Source organism: Aythya ferina (assembly GCF_964211825.1).
Source record: "Aythya ferina genome assembly, chromosome: 4".
Classification (NCBI taxonomy): domain Eukaryota; kingdom Metazoa; phylum Chordata; class Aves; order Anseriformes; family Anatidae; genus Aythya; species Aythya ferina.
In genome coordinates this window covers 13,822,102-13,839,499 of record NC_140300.1, presented here as the reverse complement: position 1 = coordinate 13,839,499, position 17,398 = coordinate 13,822,102, and the positions used below count along the sequence as shown (strand labels likewise).

The window sequence follows — 17,398 nt, the reverse complement described above, 5'->3', positions numbered from 1 at the left end:
GAAATCACTTTTGTTGTTGTTTTTTGTTTTTTTTTTTTTTTTTTTTTTTTTTAATGTTTATTTTGGCCTAATTTTACTGCATTTGAAATCGAGAGGTTTTAAAAATACTAAATAAACAACAATTATTTTCTTTGGTTAGCTTTGATATAAATTGAATGTGTTTTGTATTCTATTTTAAATTATTTTCAACAGCTGTGTCGACAGAAAAATGCTTGAGGAAACAGGTCCATTTGCCCCAAGAGCCACCAAGAGTGAAACTTCCTCTCAGACTGAGGTCAAGTCCCTCCCCCTCCAGGAACACTTCAGCAGAGGGAATGCAGTTAAACTGCTTTGCTTAATTAGTCAGTTTATCTGAATTTAGGATGGAGTAGTACTATAAAAGAGAGTTAGCATTGCTTAAGAGGAAGGGCTGATTATTTAGTGGAAGAGTGTGTAAGAGAAAGGATGGCAGCCTGAATTAAAACTATAGTAAGTAGAAGACTGTATCTAATATAGTTGGTAGTTCTCTCCTGCCTTATTATATATTTACTTATAAGCTGAGATATTGAATTGGGGCATACTGAGCTAGTATGTTAAGCATGTATGTATGGACAGGGGAGATGGATGGTTATTTTGTGCTGTTTTTAACTTTATTTACATTTAGCATGATGGCACAGGCTGCAATCTACATGTATGTAAAAGTCATGACCATGCTCCTTACATGCTGACTGATACTATCAAAACATTTGTCTTTTATTTTAGATAAGGGTTTAACTTACAGGAATTTTTAAAACATTGCTAATGCATTGATTCGCATCAGATTCCAGGTTGTTCTTCTGCTCATATGTTCATCTGCACACATCCTATCATCCTTTATTCTGTGAAAATTACTCAGAATATATTTTCTAGATTGAATAAGAAATATAGCTAAGAAATGATAAATGCTTTTAAATATATATATATAATATACCTTGAAACTCTAAAATACATATGTTCCTTGACCAGCCAACAGTACTTGCATAGATTCCAGGATGGGTCTTTTTTTTTGGATAACATTCTCAGTGCTACTGTTGATTAATAGCTGATATTGTGGTTGTTTGCATTAGCAATAAGAACCCCAGAAGCCCCATCCTTTGAGACAGATAATTAACCACAATTTATTCTTCAATAAAATTTATCGTTTACCATAAAATCCCAAAGGCGTATTTTTATTCAACAAAATCTTAATTCATCACATTATGCATAATGGAGCATATTTATTAGTATAATCTGGTCTAGTTTAAAAAATCCTCACATTAGCATGTATTTATTAGGGTCAGAAAGGGGTGTTAGAGCAAGAAATTCTTATGTAAGCCTAAACTGTGTTTTACATGCAGATAATTTTCTTAAGAAGTAGAATAAAGAAACAAACAATGCAAACAGTAATAGAAAAGAGCAGAAGTATCTGTTACATATGTCACATTATGAAATACTAAATATGGCTCATGCTTTTTACAATTTAAATTAAGTCTTTGTGCATAGTTCACATAGTTCTTAAGAAAGAAACTGAGCTGATTTTAATAGCCAGGTTTTTAACTGTTCAACATATAAATTTTACACACTAGAGCTAGGTTTGCATTTTTACTTCTCTTCTAGGGTTTCACTTATCTGAATGTAGAGTGGCTTTATATATATGTACAAGGCTGCTGTTGTTTTGGGCAAGGGGATATGGCGTAGAGTTGGTACTGTGCTCTTATAAAGCCTTGTTAACTCTCCAACAATTCCACAGAGAAGGCAATCTGATACAGGAGACATCAGTGAACACCAGCATGCTCTCTCTTGTGGTCAGAGGTAAATCACTGGGCCAAATATTTATATGCTGTCTTCAGCTGTGTCTTGCCAGTCTTTATTTCAGCTCAATTTGATCCATTCAAAGCGGGTTTTACAGCCCTTTATTCTTACCCTGCTATCTCAACATTTTCAGTGTGTTATCTTGTTAATGTTCATAGGAAAAATCTCCCTAAGTCTTATTGTTGTGCAGTCTATGCATGGCCTATATTTTCCTATCTACACCTTCCTCTACAGGGTCCATAGGAGCACAGTGCTGAGACTCCCACACCAGTGCTGTGAGTTGGCACAACCCCCAGCCGAGTGGAAGGTAAGGTCTCAAGCTCTGGCTCTGTGCTGTGCCAGCTCTGTCCACACCTGCAGCTCTGTGGCCACTGGACTGATGTGGACTGGTGTGCCTAACACTGTCTCTTGTCTCTGAGCCAGTTTGGAGAGCTCTCTGTCCTGATCTCCTGTAAATCCGGCTCCGGGCTGGCAAAATGGTCAGTTGGTGACTGTGAATTAACAGGATTATATGGGGTTTTAATTGGCATATTAGGTTTAATTCACTGCAGGATTTAGATGGAATTTGAACATTCAAAATTGATCTTATGAAAGCTCAGCCAATTTTGATTTTTAAACTCTCTTGTGTGAACCTAATAGCCCTAAGCACAATAGTTAATTTTCTCTAGGTGGCTGCTGGTTCTGCAATAGCCACAGTGCTCTCAGTCTCAACCAGCAATCACCTCTGAACACGCTGGGAGGCTCTAAGGCAGGTATACTTATCATATGCCTTAATACAGCAGATAAGTCCTGAAGTGACAAAAAGAGGCAGCTGTAGACATGTAACTGGAGGAACAACTGCCCATACCATGTAAATAGGCCAAAAGAGGACTCAAAGTGGAGGAACAGTTTCAATGCCCTCTTTACTCCCGTGATTTTCAAAGGCTTGCTCACCCCAACTACCTCTCATTGAAAGTCACAGGCTACAGGTGTCTCTTGGAGGGCTGAAGACTGTGTTGCTCTGCAAAAGATTACATCAACAACAGCATTTCTTGTGATCATTTGAAAAGGGGGTATCCTAGGCTCTGTACCAGAATGCTGTAACTACTTCTGCCACAGCCCCAAGCTTTCCCTTAGCTATGATTAGTAAACCTCCTCTTCCTTGTTGCACACTAGGTAGCATCATCAGGACAGGATGGAGCAGTATCTTCTCTGGCCTCCTATCTACATGTATCTCACCTAGTTTGAGCCTGATCTATGCAAGAACTGGAGGAAAGGGAATGATTTTCCAGTAGTGCTATACTGTTGAAGAAAGACATGAAGAATGGCTGTTGCCACTGTGCTCAGAGAAAGTTTTTGAGCTTCAAAAGCTCAAAAGCCATACAAATTACTTGATTACAAGAGGCAAACTGAGTGCCATGCTCTGTGACTCACTGTCCATGTTATACACTTTTCTCTAAAAAAACTGCAGTAACTTGAGACAAAATCTCTGGCAAATTGCTCATGGCTCAGACACGGTCCTGAAAACTTATCATAATAGTTCAGTGCTTACTGAAAAAATTGTCTATATTTTAGAATAATCCTTCAGCATGCCGATCAGGAACTTCCAGCAGGATGAGCTCTAAATGTATCTCCTGAATATCTGTGACTTGTCCTTTCTCTTGTTTGTTGTTCTCACCTTATGTTCTTCACTCAAAGTACCTTAAACTCCCTGCTAAGGAACTATTAATCTCCTGGATAGTGAAATAGAATGCTGATCCTGGGGCTTGTAGTCACTACTATGTAAATATTTAATGTCAGTGATAATGGCTCTTTGGGAAAAAGGTTGTATCGCCCATAAGTGTTACTGGCACTGCTATTACAGTTCCCTGGACTGAAGCCAGAAGGTCTGGCAGATGTTAGAGGAAGCACACTTAAACTCTTAAGTGAGGCACTTAAGGTAAATACAACAGTGTTCTCTATCAGCACCTCTTCAAGCAGTGTGTGGTCATTTTGGCTGGATATCACCGAGCCAGTGGAAATTGTTAATCTCTGACAGTTGTGAGTCCAAGGCTGAGTTCCAGTAAAGTTCAGGCAGGGAATGACAAAGTGATTTGAAAAGAACTCTGAAAGAAAAAACTGGATTCTGAAGTACATTCCAAATGTAAATAACTTATTAGCATACATGTGACTGAAGGTATAAAATGCAGGATTTCTTAGGTGTGTTTATTTTTTTAGGTACTCAGCTTGTTTCTTCGTCAGAACTGTCTGTAAGGTAAGACCTAATTAAAAAATAATAATAATAAAATAAAATAAAGCAAGTACAGAACTGGATGTTTCAATGAGTTTCAATGAATACCAATTCTGTATCAAAGTTTTAACGTCTAATATAAGAAACTGTTTTCTTTTTATTAGCCCTAAGATCTTCAGAGTGCTCTTGTCTTTACAAGGCTTTCAATGCAGTAAAACTGACCTATTGACAGGAAAACTAATGAAACAACAACAAAAAAGTATGCTTTCTTTGAGGTCTTACTACGCTGATCTTTGTTCTCTCATATTTGTTCTAGTACACTTAATTGCTTAATATTAAGCCAACAGATCAGCTTAGATGCTATAAGTTTCTCTTCATCTGCTGGCTAACTTTATTTCTTAGTTACCATTCAGCTCCTACCTCCTTTTCAGAAACTTATAGCTATGTACCTATCAGCCCCATGGGGGAGTGAATGCGTTGGACAGAGGAAGACTTGGTGAACTGAGAGGTGTGATTTATGTATTTGGTTGCTATACTTGTAAGGCCTTAGCAACTTCTAGACAGTGGAGATGGCAGGCACGCCTACCCCACCTCCATCAGCAGTGCAGTGATTGAAATCCAACTTGCAAACATAGGGGTTGGCTGTCTTCCTAATACTGTTTGTATCCTGTCTGCTGACTGGGAGGAGAAGAAGCTCTTCACTTTCTCATTGCTTCTCTTGCATGCCAGCACAGCAGAGGATGCCCACCGCTCACTCGTCTGTTTAGATTCACCAAAGGTTTGTTTTTAAGGGAAATCTTCTGATTCTGAGAGAAGGCTATGCATGTAATACCACAATTTTATCTTCTGAAGGCATTGCTCTGTAACCACTGAGCTCCTCAGAGGTACTCTAATGCTTTTTTAATTGATGAAAGCGTAGATTAATCATATGCTAACTTGGCAAGTAGCTTTATTGCAAATTGCTTCTGTCTTCAAGTAGAGTAAAATACTCATTATATTTAAAAAAAATAAATAAATCATAGGTAATTTCAGGTCCTTGGCACAAATTCTGAGTTATAAACTTGGGGTTTGGCATAAACATTCTAACCATTACACAAGAAATAATTTTTACAATAGTAAGATCTAAAGAAAAAAAGGGGCTGATATGGTGGTTCTTAGCGTATGTAGTAACGTATGTAGAAATGTGCAATAGATAGTTGCAGCTCTTGAATCCTTCTTTGTAAGAAAAATGATCAAATATTTGTGCAAGTTAATGGGAATCTCTACACTGGGTCTTATGGGGTATAGTTTATATCTACATACATTTTAAAAACTGAATTTTTTTTTTCCTTAACTGGAAGGCAGGACAGCAGGGTTGAGAAATCTCTGCAGCATATATCCTTCTAAAAACAATAAAGACATTCCTTTCTCAGTCAAGGGGCTTAATTCTGTATTATATATACTACATGTGTTGAGGCAATTCGTGGAGAAAAGATTTTCTTATGAAGATTTATGCTGTTCTCCTAAAAAACACAGAATACTACTGAAGGCTTAAGTTGAGGCTCTGATTTCTGTATCTCTTCTCTTCTTATTCATTATCTTTTGAGTCATAAGACAGAAGAAAGAGCTGCTTTCTGCAATTTGCTTTGTCTTTGCCTAGGCACGTAGTGTGAAAAGCAAGCAATGATCAAACTGTATGAAGTACGTCAAGGAAATCAGAAAAATAAACCCATTATAACTTTTTTGTCAAGTAATTTGGAGTAAATTTTCGATTCATGATGTTTCATTGAGATGAACAATACCCCAAGGCCTATACAATCCCTTTCTCAAATGCCCTTTTGGCACTTCAGACCAATCTTTAGGAGGCAGTAACTGGTGATACAAGAAGTGCAGGTGGTAGGCTTGCTTACTGACTGACTTCAAACTTTTTGTATATTTGTTTCTGTATGTTTGTTCAAAAATACTCATCTGCTGTCTCCAGTGTTTTCAAGTGCTGGACAACATCTCAGTAACCAAAATGTTTGACTTGGAATATCTAGAAAAGTCCAGTTGCGCTGTGTACAAAAAAGTACAAAACTTGTTAAGACTGCAAAACTAGAAGCTAGGCTGGCAGAGACCCTTAATTTGGCAGTAAGTAATTCACTCACGTTTTTAGACTGCTCACAGTGAATGTATTTAATAGTAATACAAGAGGATGAGTAGAAATGTGCATAAAATCCAAATGTTTCCATTAGTATCAGATGTGAGATGATAAGCCTGCCTCTGCACCACTAGTAGGGACCAGGAGGTAGGGACCTGGGGAGCCAGATGTTGTGAGCTTATACATGCAGCCCTGCTTGCTCCTCAAGCAACTTCCCAGGGGTCTTGTCCAGCCAGTATTAGCTCTCTTTGTAAGCACCGTCTCTGGTATTGCCTATTTGTCCCCTCCATTTTCTCCCTATACTGAGGAATAATTTTGGTCCTCATCCTATGGATGAAATTTGCTCCATGTTGCTTGGGAGTATAGTAGCAAGGGGAAAAGAGGAGGAAAAGGTGGCTCTAAGGAGAAAACTGAAGAACAAAAAAATCTACTGCTTAGTTCTGTTTTTTGTTGGTTTTTTTGTTTGTTTGTTTTGTTTGTTTGTTTTGTTTTGTTTTGTTTTTTTCAAAAACAAAATCTCACAAGTAGTACTGTGCAAAGGCATGGGGTGGTCAGCCCCTTCCTATGTCAGATCTTAGCCACCTGGTTATCTCACTGTACCTCAGGGGTATATGTTTCCCAGTAATAAGACATTACCTTATCAGTTTTTTAAAGTGTAAATCTAATTGCTGAAGATAAATATTCCATCCTTCTCTGTAATAAAGACAATGAAAGATGAAAAGTAGAAATTAACTCCTTATTCCTAGTGCTAGTCTGCTTGAAAGGAGTACATCTTTACTGTTGGCTTTCAACTCAAACTAAACTAGTCCATGAACAAGAGAGGGGAAAGTGGACAAGTAATGGATCAAGGGGGGGTATGTTTCTTCCTTATTGCACTGAGGTAGACAAATCCTACTAAGGAATGCGGGGTCTTTCTCATGGCTTTGTGTTAGCAGCCAGAAGGTTGTTCCTCATTCCTAGCCCTGATTTTAAAGGGGATGTGGCCATGAAGGTTTTGACTAATCCTAGACTTTTACTGAGAAGAAACTTTTTGAACAAACATCACAGACAATGGGAAGAAGGCAAAGCAGGAAAGATTTGTTTAACTAGGGAGTTGTCAAATTACCTAGCTATAATTGCAGAAGGATTTTTTGTTGCGCCATGGAGTGTGAGGAAAAAACATTTATTACTTTATTACTGCTTCTTAGCTTACAACTTGTCAAGTGTTTTTTTTTTTTTATTTTTATTTTTTTTTTTTTTCGTGTGTGTGTTAGCAGTTTACTCCTAAAGGAAGAAAGGAAGAATAAATAGGTAATATTAGAAGATATCTGTATTTTCAGATGAAAAAGAACTTGAGGTTCGATAATAGGAAGCTGTTCCACTACAAATATCTTTGGAGAGCAAGCTGGTTTTCAAAAGGATTAAGAAATAACTTACTGGAGCTCTTGAGCAAGTGAAGCAGATAGAATAAGATCATAACACAACTAGAGCGTGTATCACCAGAATGCTTTGAAAAGACTGGTATCAACTATTGCAGTCAGACAAAGTGTTTGGAGTCTTCCTGTACTTTTACAGAAACTGAGTGGTTAAATTTCATGCAAAAACACCTAAGGGTAACCTTGAGGAGGCTCAACTGCAGTTAAAAATGTTTTGTCTGCTGATTTGTCAGTGTTTCAAGGTAATTCTTACAAACATGAGAGCATGCAGAGAAGAGGCCAGCTTAAAAGGAAGCCACAGCCAGATTCCTCCCTCCCTGGGTTTTGGAAAAAAATTAAGCAGCATGTGATTAAAAGCTGTGAGGTCTTTTCTCAGATTCTGTAGTTATTTGAAGCTGTCACATCATCCCTTTTCCTACCCAGATCTGCAAAGTCCCTCACTCTAATCTCCAAGCATTTTCTTAGCAACCTAGATAGGAAAAACAACTTGTATCGCTAGTTAAGAAAATATCAGCTTAGATGTGAGGGTGAATTAGGATAAGTTGGGATGTTTAGTGTCTAAATGCAGTTGGAGTTGTCCAAAATTTTACATACACACTGCAACAGAGGTTTAGATCAGAGGAATAATATATATGATCTGCCGTTTCTAAAACACATGATCAGAGACTTGCGTAACACAGACAAGTCTTGCATTGGGCTGTGGCTCATGTGGAACCGTGTGCACAAGTGAGTCACAGCAAAGATGTTCATGTAAATTTGCAGCAATCTAACCTCAGGTTCGAGAGATTATCTTGTCCTTGGTATCTCCTACCTGACAAAGGATGCTAGGCTTTAATCAATCAATGTAGGTCAGGACAGAGGTCACTTAATGAGTTTTGAATGCCATAGGGTTTGGTGTGGTAAACAGTCTTTAGCATTAGTATTTCCTGTTCCGCATTTTGGGGTGAAGTGTGAGGACAAAGTAATGTCCCTAGAAAGAGATGAACAACAGTACACGGTGTTCTTTACTACATTTAGGTCTAAATTACTTATGCACAGAGAAAGAAGTTGAAGAGGTAAAGCTAGGGTTTCAAGCAAAACTGAGTCTGGGGCAGTTGCAGACAGCAGGATGATGTAGTGTAGTACTTTGCATGTGAAGGGAAACAAGCATTAATCAAAATGATTAAATGACAAACCAAGTCAGAAGGATGTGGAAGCCAACAGGGTAAAACCGAGCCTCAGATAGCATCATGCCCCAGTCCTGCAGAGATGTGAGGAAAGATGAGACAGGGTCAGCAGCCTGTGGAACTCCAGAAATGAGTTCTGTGGCTTGAGATCAAGTGCTCTGGGTAGGGAAGGGTAGTAGCAGAAGAACAGTGGCAGGAGACTGAATGGAGGAAATCAACACTTTCCAAATTGCTGTTTTGAGAGAAGTGAGAAGTCTTTTGAATCTGCAGGATTTAACATTTATGTTACCTTGCTGTTTTGAGGATTGTTGAGAGTGTATCCAACTAGAGTGGACACCAGCAATGAACTATTTCAGGGAGTTACACATATATGCCATTTGTATGGAATACTCTACATATGTGGCTTTAGCACAACATATGTACCAACCTAATGCATCAACATTTATGATGGCAGGTGTTGTAATAAGAGAGGTTATGACAGTAAGGTATGGAAGGTTTGTTTTGAGACAGTAAAAAGCAAACAACAACAATAACAACAACAAAAACACAGGTGTAACAATGGCCACACTAAAGGTTTGCCCACCTTATTCTGTCACATTAGATAGCTGTTTCTTACAGGCTGACTAGAAGCTGCATACGTCTTTTGCAACAGTAATTATTGCACAACTTAGTTTTTGTTGTTACTGTTCAGGCTTCCCTGGGTTATGCTTTTGCAGTCTAATGAAACAACCAGGCAAGTTTCCAGCTGTTATTAACTGTCTGAGAATTGATACAGGTTAGAGTAAAATGGAGGGATAGCAAGTAGAGTCCATATTAGCTGAAACTCACAATGTTTCACTAGTTTAAACAAATTTGCAGTGTTTCACTTCTCCGTGGTGGCTATTCACTCTACATCCATTAAGATCTTGAGTACAAAGGTGTAACACCTCAAATGGAGTGGCATTAACATGTTTGCTTGTAGATTATCATCTTGTTCTGGTGAACCTGATAAAACAGTCTTTGGTTCTGTTTAAATATCATACCATTTTTTGGTAATCAGTAATTAAACTATGGGGAGGATATTTGCTCTTGGTGTTTCTTTGAAACACTGTTATGCCTTACACTGTTTGGTCTGAAGTCTAAGTGCCATGCAGATGACTCTTTTGGTAACAGGATATTAATATGATACTTTGTCTTCATCTCACCAGTTGACACATGACATGTTATGGAAGATCAAAGAGCAGTTTTACACTAAACCATCTATTGAGGCGACCTCTTAATGCTGCATATCAAATTTGCTGGTTTCGTGTTCAGAATTTAACTGGCGGTGGGGTGGGAGAGGAGAAGGAGAAAATGTGCATTAGACCAGAGAAGTGTTTTACTGTTACTAGAAGATCTTATATGATGTCTATTTCTGCTGCTTACAGTTATGTGCCTGGATGAGCCCTTCTTTTTAGACCAGACCTGTTCTCATAAACTGAGAATCTACTCTATTTTATAATATATGTATGATAACTTTATGAAAATAAGTGAAAGGAAAAAGGTTGAGTTTGCCAGTAAGCCTCTGTTCCTTGTGCCCCTCTATTCTTTGTAGTGAGACTTTAGAGTAAAGGGATGGCAGCAGTTTGTGGGGCTCAGGAGCATACACTAGACACCTTATGTGCCCAAACCTTTGTTGACCAACATCAGTGAACAACAACAACAACAATAAAAAAATGCTCTAAAAACCTACTGTGTATGCATTTCTTGCAAAGAGGGTTTGAGCAGCCAAGACAGACACATGATATTTAACACTCTGATGTGTGGTATTCCTCTACCACAAAAAGAAAAGAATATGTAGAGACTTTTGCATGTTTACAATAGTACTTGTTCCTGGTCTTTAGATATAAATAGCCAGGACCTGCCAAACCCCACCTATAGCCAGTAATGATCTGCTGTATCCCATCTGAAGTAGGAACAGTATGAGCAATTATCAAATACAATGGGAGTGAGAAGGTGAGAACTTTAATTAAATCCCTTCTGAAAAGGAAATAACTAAATAAGGATCTTGATTCTGGTAATTTTTTGAGGATGGAGAAAAAGTGAGGAGAAATAAATGCCGTAAATATTGCATTTAAGGCAAACTAAGAACTTGGAACAGTCTCATAGCAGTCCAGTTCTTCTCACAATGAGTTTGACTTACTCTGCTCTTTGCATCCCACTCTCAGCTTCTTGCTTTAACAGAGGGTATTTAACTTGTAGGGCTGTATTTCCAATAAGCTGCTTCTGCAGGCTGCAGTGCACCATTGTGTTGATTGTTGCCTTTTACTGGCTTCCCTAGCAAGCAGTGAGGGCTGTGGTGTTCTACTTCTCTGTGACCTGAGGGGTCTGGCTCCAGACTAGTTTTACCACTGTGCTAAGTTCTCTCTTGCAACAGTTCCTGGCAGCGCTGCTGCACCTCAGGAAAACTGGAGAATCTTTACCAAAACAGATACTTCCTGTGTCTGAAGTGATTCTTTAAAATAAAGGCCCCAAACCTGTGTTGGGAGGGGAGAAGCCTAAGGGTGAGGCTGTTACACTTCTAGATGAGGGGCAATTATTTGGGCATATGGGGAAGATTATGGTGCAACCAAAGTACTATTATTGTTTGGATTTTGGTTAGCCGAGACATGCTCTAGCTTGTGAGGCAGAGATGTCTTGAAACATGTGAACTTGTTTCCTTTCAGATGAAATTAAACCAAAAGATATATTCCAGGAGGTCATCAAATTGCTGATAATAATTCAGCCCATAGGATCAGCTACCACTAATCCAAAATAAATATTTATTCTTTCCCTATTCTCCTCTATCCCCCAGCCACCACCAAGCTCTGCATTGTGCAGATGCCAGGTCTTCAGTGTCAACTCTGTTTCCTGGTCACACTCCTGTTACACCATGTAAAGTAGTTTGGCTTCATAAGCTACATATAAATGACATAAAATTGGTTTTCACTTTTCTAACTTCACAAGACATCCTATTTGTGCACAAATGTGCTTGTAATCCAGCTCTGTTTACCAGCCCTTTCTCTTGAGTTCTTTTGCTTGGAGAACCTTTGCAAGGGACAGTTAACTAAGCAGACAGTCTCAGTGTAATGAAACTAACCATTGTTTTGTTTGGTTCAGCCTTGTAGTAGCATCTCACAATGGCTAGTAAAACACGTCTAAGGAAACAATAAGAAACCAAACAAATAAAGGAAAAGCCTTCCCCAACTCAGCTGTCTTGTTTCTGGTTATAGGTTTCTTAGGAATATCCTAATTTACAGTATGCATTTGGACCTACTTTCCAATTTACTTCTTCCAATTACTTATATTTGTCATTCCAACATGCTATGGAATTGAGTTACACAGTACCATGTGTAACCACAATTATACATGAGGTTGTTAATTTTAACTTATTTTCTAATGACATCTGTGGAAGCTCCCTAACTCTTATGTTGTAAGACATATCAGCCAAGATATGTAAGACATATCTTCCTAAGCTAAAGAGTTCTTAGTATACATAGTCTCACATAGTAGTATTCATCATTTCTGCACTTTTCTGCATCTTGTCTAGCTCCTTAGTACTTCTGTAAGAGCAAATATCCATAGCAGAATACTATTAGTAACAATTTGGACCTGTAGCAACACAAGGACTGTCCCGAGTACTGTTTTGCAAAAGCTCTTCTAACATCTGCCCTGCTTTTCAAAATAACTCAATGATTGAGTAATACAAGTCCCAGATATTGGTGGTATTGTGCATTGCTTTACTATTTGATGGAAATAACTTTATGCAGAAGTAGCTAAAGTCAGCAGTGACCAATATCCAATTTAGCATGGAGTTTTAGCACTTGTATAACTTGAATGCATGCATGTTCTTGCATTCTGTTATTGGTCTGGAACATCAAATTACCCTTCACAGATCTGGTCATGCAAAGTACTCAGAACCTTGATTTTCATTACAGTCATAAACAGGAGGTGTGGAGATCTATACCTCAAATTATGCTATACAATTAAGTTATTTCAATACTTACTTGGGAAATAAGCCCATGTCTGCATACATTCTTCTCTATTGACTATTGTCTATTATCTGTAAATTCCTGCTTCTGTTTGCAGGTTTGTTTTATCAATTAACAATGTAAGTCTTATCATGAAAGTAATGCCCCTTGAACCAACAGCAAAGCAAAATGCAGTATGTTAGTATTCTTCTGGGATTTTCAAAATATATTGCATTAGTCATGCATTCAGTTATAATTTAGTCATGATCACATTGTGTTGGTGTACTTGGCAATAAAACTTGAGTCTTGTGAAATGACCTAGGTTCTTCCAACAATCTAGTGACAATCTTACAGTTAATGACTTGCCATATTTCAATGTTCTTCCTTTCATATTAGATTGCATCATAAAATTATTGTAGCTTGTTCAAATTACAAATCTTCAGTAGCAAGAGTGGGCAGAGATCAACTCTAACTGAATTTAAGAGCCAGTCCTCAACATCAACAGACCAAAAGGTTGCTATGAGAGAAAACGGTTGAGCATGGGTGAAGCAGAACAGATAAGAGAAAGTTTATATAGTAGCTGTCAGCATCAAGCCAAAAGGAAGATATGAAGCTATCACAGGGTGTTCTGCAAATGTATAACTTGATGCTTTTATGTTACCTGAAAGTTGTACATACATGTGTCTGGAGGTTTGTGTGGTTAAAGGGCAGGCAATCCTTTTTCTGGAAAAGATCTCTTGCTAAGAGCTATTCACCAAATGCATGATTACTTCCTGTGCGTTTTTGATATATTTTTTGAAGGCTTGGGGTACTTTTTTTCAGCATCAATAATTAGTGCTTGCAACAGTGCAGTGTGGAACACTGCAATGGTGCTTGGGTAGGTCTTTTTTCTTTCTCCCCATAACAACAAATTTGTGATCTATCCACTACAGTACAATCAGAACCACAGAAAACAAAAGAAATAATATTTATGGGACTATTTCACAGTATAATGTTGAGAATTAGAACTGATGAGCAGTTTTTCATGAAAAGTCATCCTCAGACTTCAGTCCCATGCTAGAGATATGCTCAGCTCCTTGTAGAAATGGGTTTTAAGTATACTAAACCTTGTGCAAAGACCTATTCACAAATTATACGTCCTCTATGAAAGAAAAGTTTGGATTCAAAATAATGGTCTTTTGTTAATGAATAAAAATATGTCTTATTTACTTGAAAACACAGTGAAATTAATTTCATTTCAAATGTCTTCCTGGAATATGGTGTCCTGTTCAAATATTTATTTGTATAAAATAAATTGTTGAGAAGTATTACCATTTTGATTAAAGACTGACATTTCAGTTTAATGTAGAAGAAATGTTTTACAACTTGCTTGCAATTGGAACAGTCTTTTTATGGAGCATGCCTTCTGCTGATATTAAAGTTAACCAGTCAATAGAGTCCCGCTACTGACAAATAAATATACTATATTAAACTTCCACAGTGTCATCCACTTCCTTTTCTAGTTTTCTAGAGATTTCAGTTAAAAAGATCACAGTTAAAGTGACTCTGGTTTCCAGAACAGAAAAAACATGCACTGGAAACACTGTTATGCTCAAGATACTGCTTATGGGCAAAGAAAAGGCACACCTTAGATATAACAGGAATTTATTACTGAAAGATTTATGATTAATTGTGGGCTTACTGTAAGTATAATTGGAGTTTTAAGAGTCTCATCATTATCAGTCTGTATCTATTCCAGAAACAGAGAGACTAACAATACAGTGAAAAGTATTATAGGCACCCTCCCCAGCTTCTGCCCCAACCCCTGGCATTATGTCCACCTTTTCCCTTCTCTAAGTCCCAAGGTTGGTCGTTCCCCCCTAGAGGGTGGTAGTGGTGGTGACAAGTCATCTGCACATCCAGTCCATTGTTCTTTCTTCATTAGTCTGCAGCTGCACATGACATCTGAATTTACTATATATGGTGTCTTTGATGTACGTTGCATACTATATCTCTGTTCTCATTTTTATCCCTAAAACCAATTTTGTGTTCTTGCAGCTTATGTTCACAGTTAGCAGATGCTAACTGAGACAGGGAGATGTTATAGCAGCCTCCCAGTACCTGAAGAGGGCTTGCAAGAAAGCTGGAGAGGAACTCTATCAGTAAGTGTAGTGATAGGACAAGGGGGAATGGTTTTAAACAAAGACTGTAGACTTAGATTAGATATTAGGAAGAAATTCTTTAATATGAGGACAATGAGGCACTGGAATAGGTTGCTCAGAGAAGCTGTGGATACCCCATTCCTGGAGGTGCTCAAGGCCAGGTTGGATGGGGCTTTGAGCAACCTGATTTAGTGGGAGGTGTTCCTGCCTATGTCAGGGGGGTTGGAACCAGGTGATCTTTAAGGTCCCTTCCAACCCAAACTCTTCTATGATCTATGACAGATCTGTTGTCAGTTGGGTCTGCTGGAAATGAGGAAGGAACTATGGAGGCAGGCATCAGTCAGGGTGGTAGAGAGGGGCAGAAGGGAAGTCAGGAGGTCCCATATATCAGGGCACAGCAACCACAACTTGCAGCTGGAAGGGGAGCCAGGAGCACAGAGAGCAGAAGTCATCTGGTGGCAGTGGCCAGGTTCAGCCAATAGCCCTGAGCCACAGATGCCCCTGAGTGATGAGGCAGGTCTGAGGTTAAGATGGGAACTGATGTCAGTAACAAGCCCCTGACCCCAGCACTGAGGGTCAAGCACAGCCCAGTGGCCTACAGATGAGTCCATAGTGAGGAGGCAGGCCTGAATTTCATCTGCAAAGTCAGGCCTGCTGGTGAGGGTAAAGGTCTGGGTCAGCTCATGCTGGACTAAGGACAACATCTGAGAATATCACCATGCCATCCAGAATGAAGGTGGAGGGAGAGTCCCCGCTGTGGCTTCACCACAAATCATCTCAAAGCAGCTCCTCATGGCCAGGTGCCTGCACCTATCAACTATGTTGGCCCTGAGCCCAGGGTCATGACATCAAGAATGGCTGGAAATGGTAATAACTAAGAGACTTTGACCTCAATAGCTTTTGAAATGCAAAGCAGGCACTTCTCCCCTCAGTCTTTCTAGTATTTCATAACCTATGGAAATATAAGGGAGTTTCACATTCTTACGTTCATGTAATTGAAACCTACTAAGTATGACAAAAGATTTTTTTGTAATATTATTTAAAGTTACATCAAAAGACATTTAAATGTCTCTGGAAATCATAGTCAAAGGTGTGTGTGGGTCCACCTCACTAGTTCTTCCACTCTCGCATTGCTCACAATGGGATGAAAACACATATGTTTATAACATACTGAAGTATATCATATTTACATATGAAGCTTTGCTTACACAGAAGAAGGTAATGACTCTTTGAAGCCAATTCCTATAACACATTATCTTACCCTACTTTTAGAAGGCAATATTTTGGTAATTTCACATGAGAATAAATGTTGAGCTGCTGCTTGCCAGGCTTCATGAATCTGCAGAGACACTAATATGTTACACAAATATCCCTGTGTTATTTTTAGTCTTTAGATTAGGAAAAACTAGATATCAGACCTAAACTACAGCTAGACAAGCTAAAAGGGTCTGGCAACTTGAAGTGAAGCTGGGATTTGTGACTTTAAAATAACTGGGTGGGTTGGACAGGGTGAAGTCTGGCAAAGCTTACTTTCGTAGCCTGATTTCCAGGACTGACTTTCACACAAAGGCAACATGAGTAGATATTTCTACTCTGAGCTTGCTCTGCCTCCTTTTTAGGCACATTCAACAGTGCAAGGAATGCTTGGACTCTGGGCTTCAACAACTGCCTGTGGCTCCCAGAGGGCTGAAGTTCAAGCACTGCAACTCAAGTTTTGAGAAAGCTGGAGACTGGCAGAGGATGCAATGCATGCAAAGATTTTGTTTTATTTACCCCCCCACAGAAGTCAAGAGTGATGTCTAAGGCTGAGAGGAGTAATTATACCAACAACGATGATCCCTTTCGTACATCAGAACATGGAGCTTCATCTGCAAGGGCCTTGTATTTGAGCATGATATGGTATCAGTTTGAGCGATCTTTCAAAACAGATCAGTGGTTCTCTGAAGGCTTTGAGAGGAGTAAGAAACAATTCCTAAATGTAACCAGAATTGTTACACTCCTTGTTGAAAAAACTGTTTCTCTAGAAGTCATCTGCCTGTCCTTAGTGCCTATAATGAGACCATAATCAAAGATTTATAGAGACTTCATCTGTCAGGGCATACCAATCTGTTGGAAGCAGGTGCTACTACTACACAGGGACAGGAGGGAGGCTCACACTTGTAGCGCAGTGAGCAGAAGTTTCCTTGCTTACAACATCAATAAAGACAATATAATCTGCTCAAGTATTTCAGTCTTGGAAATCCTGAAATTATTTTCTAAACATCAGAAAATAAATTCTTTAATCCTGAGCTCCAAATTTCCACCCTAGAAAGGCATTATTTTGGGGCATAATCCTGCTTTCTAACAAAAGTTACTTTGAGGGTATTTCTTTTCCACCTGGAAAGAATGTACACCCAGGAGTAGCTCTGATCTTAACTCAGGGCATGACCTTACAATATAAAAGCTTCTGCTTGTCAATATTTAATTCAACATTTACTAAATGGCAGATGGATGCCAGGCTGACCTCACTGGAAATAACCTGGCAAAGATTAAACTAGCTTTAATTTACATGGAAGGTAATACTGGAAGTAA

General features: G+C 38.7%; 1 protein-coding gene across 4 annotated transcripts in view; it reads left to right on the top strand.

Moving 5' to 3' along the window:
- Positions 1 to 376: 376 nt before the first annotated feature.
- Positions 377 to 17,398, top strand: part of SLC2A9 (solute carrier family 2 member 9) — a 129,993-nt gene continuing 112,971 nt past the window's right edge. For 2 of the 4 annotated variants that reach the window (XM_084517632.1, XM_084517630.1), the window contains exons 1-3: positions 377 to 468; positions 2,044 to 2,116; positions 4,006 to 4,042. The gene's annotated coding sequence lies outside the window, so the exon portion shown is untranslated. Of the gene's footprint in view, positions 469 to 2,043; positions 2,117 to 4,005; positions 4,043 to 4,684; positions 4,797 to 17,398 lie in introns of those variants that run through there. The other 2 variants (XM_084517629.1, XM_084517631.1) reach the window with 2 other exon arrangements.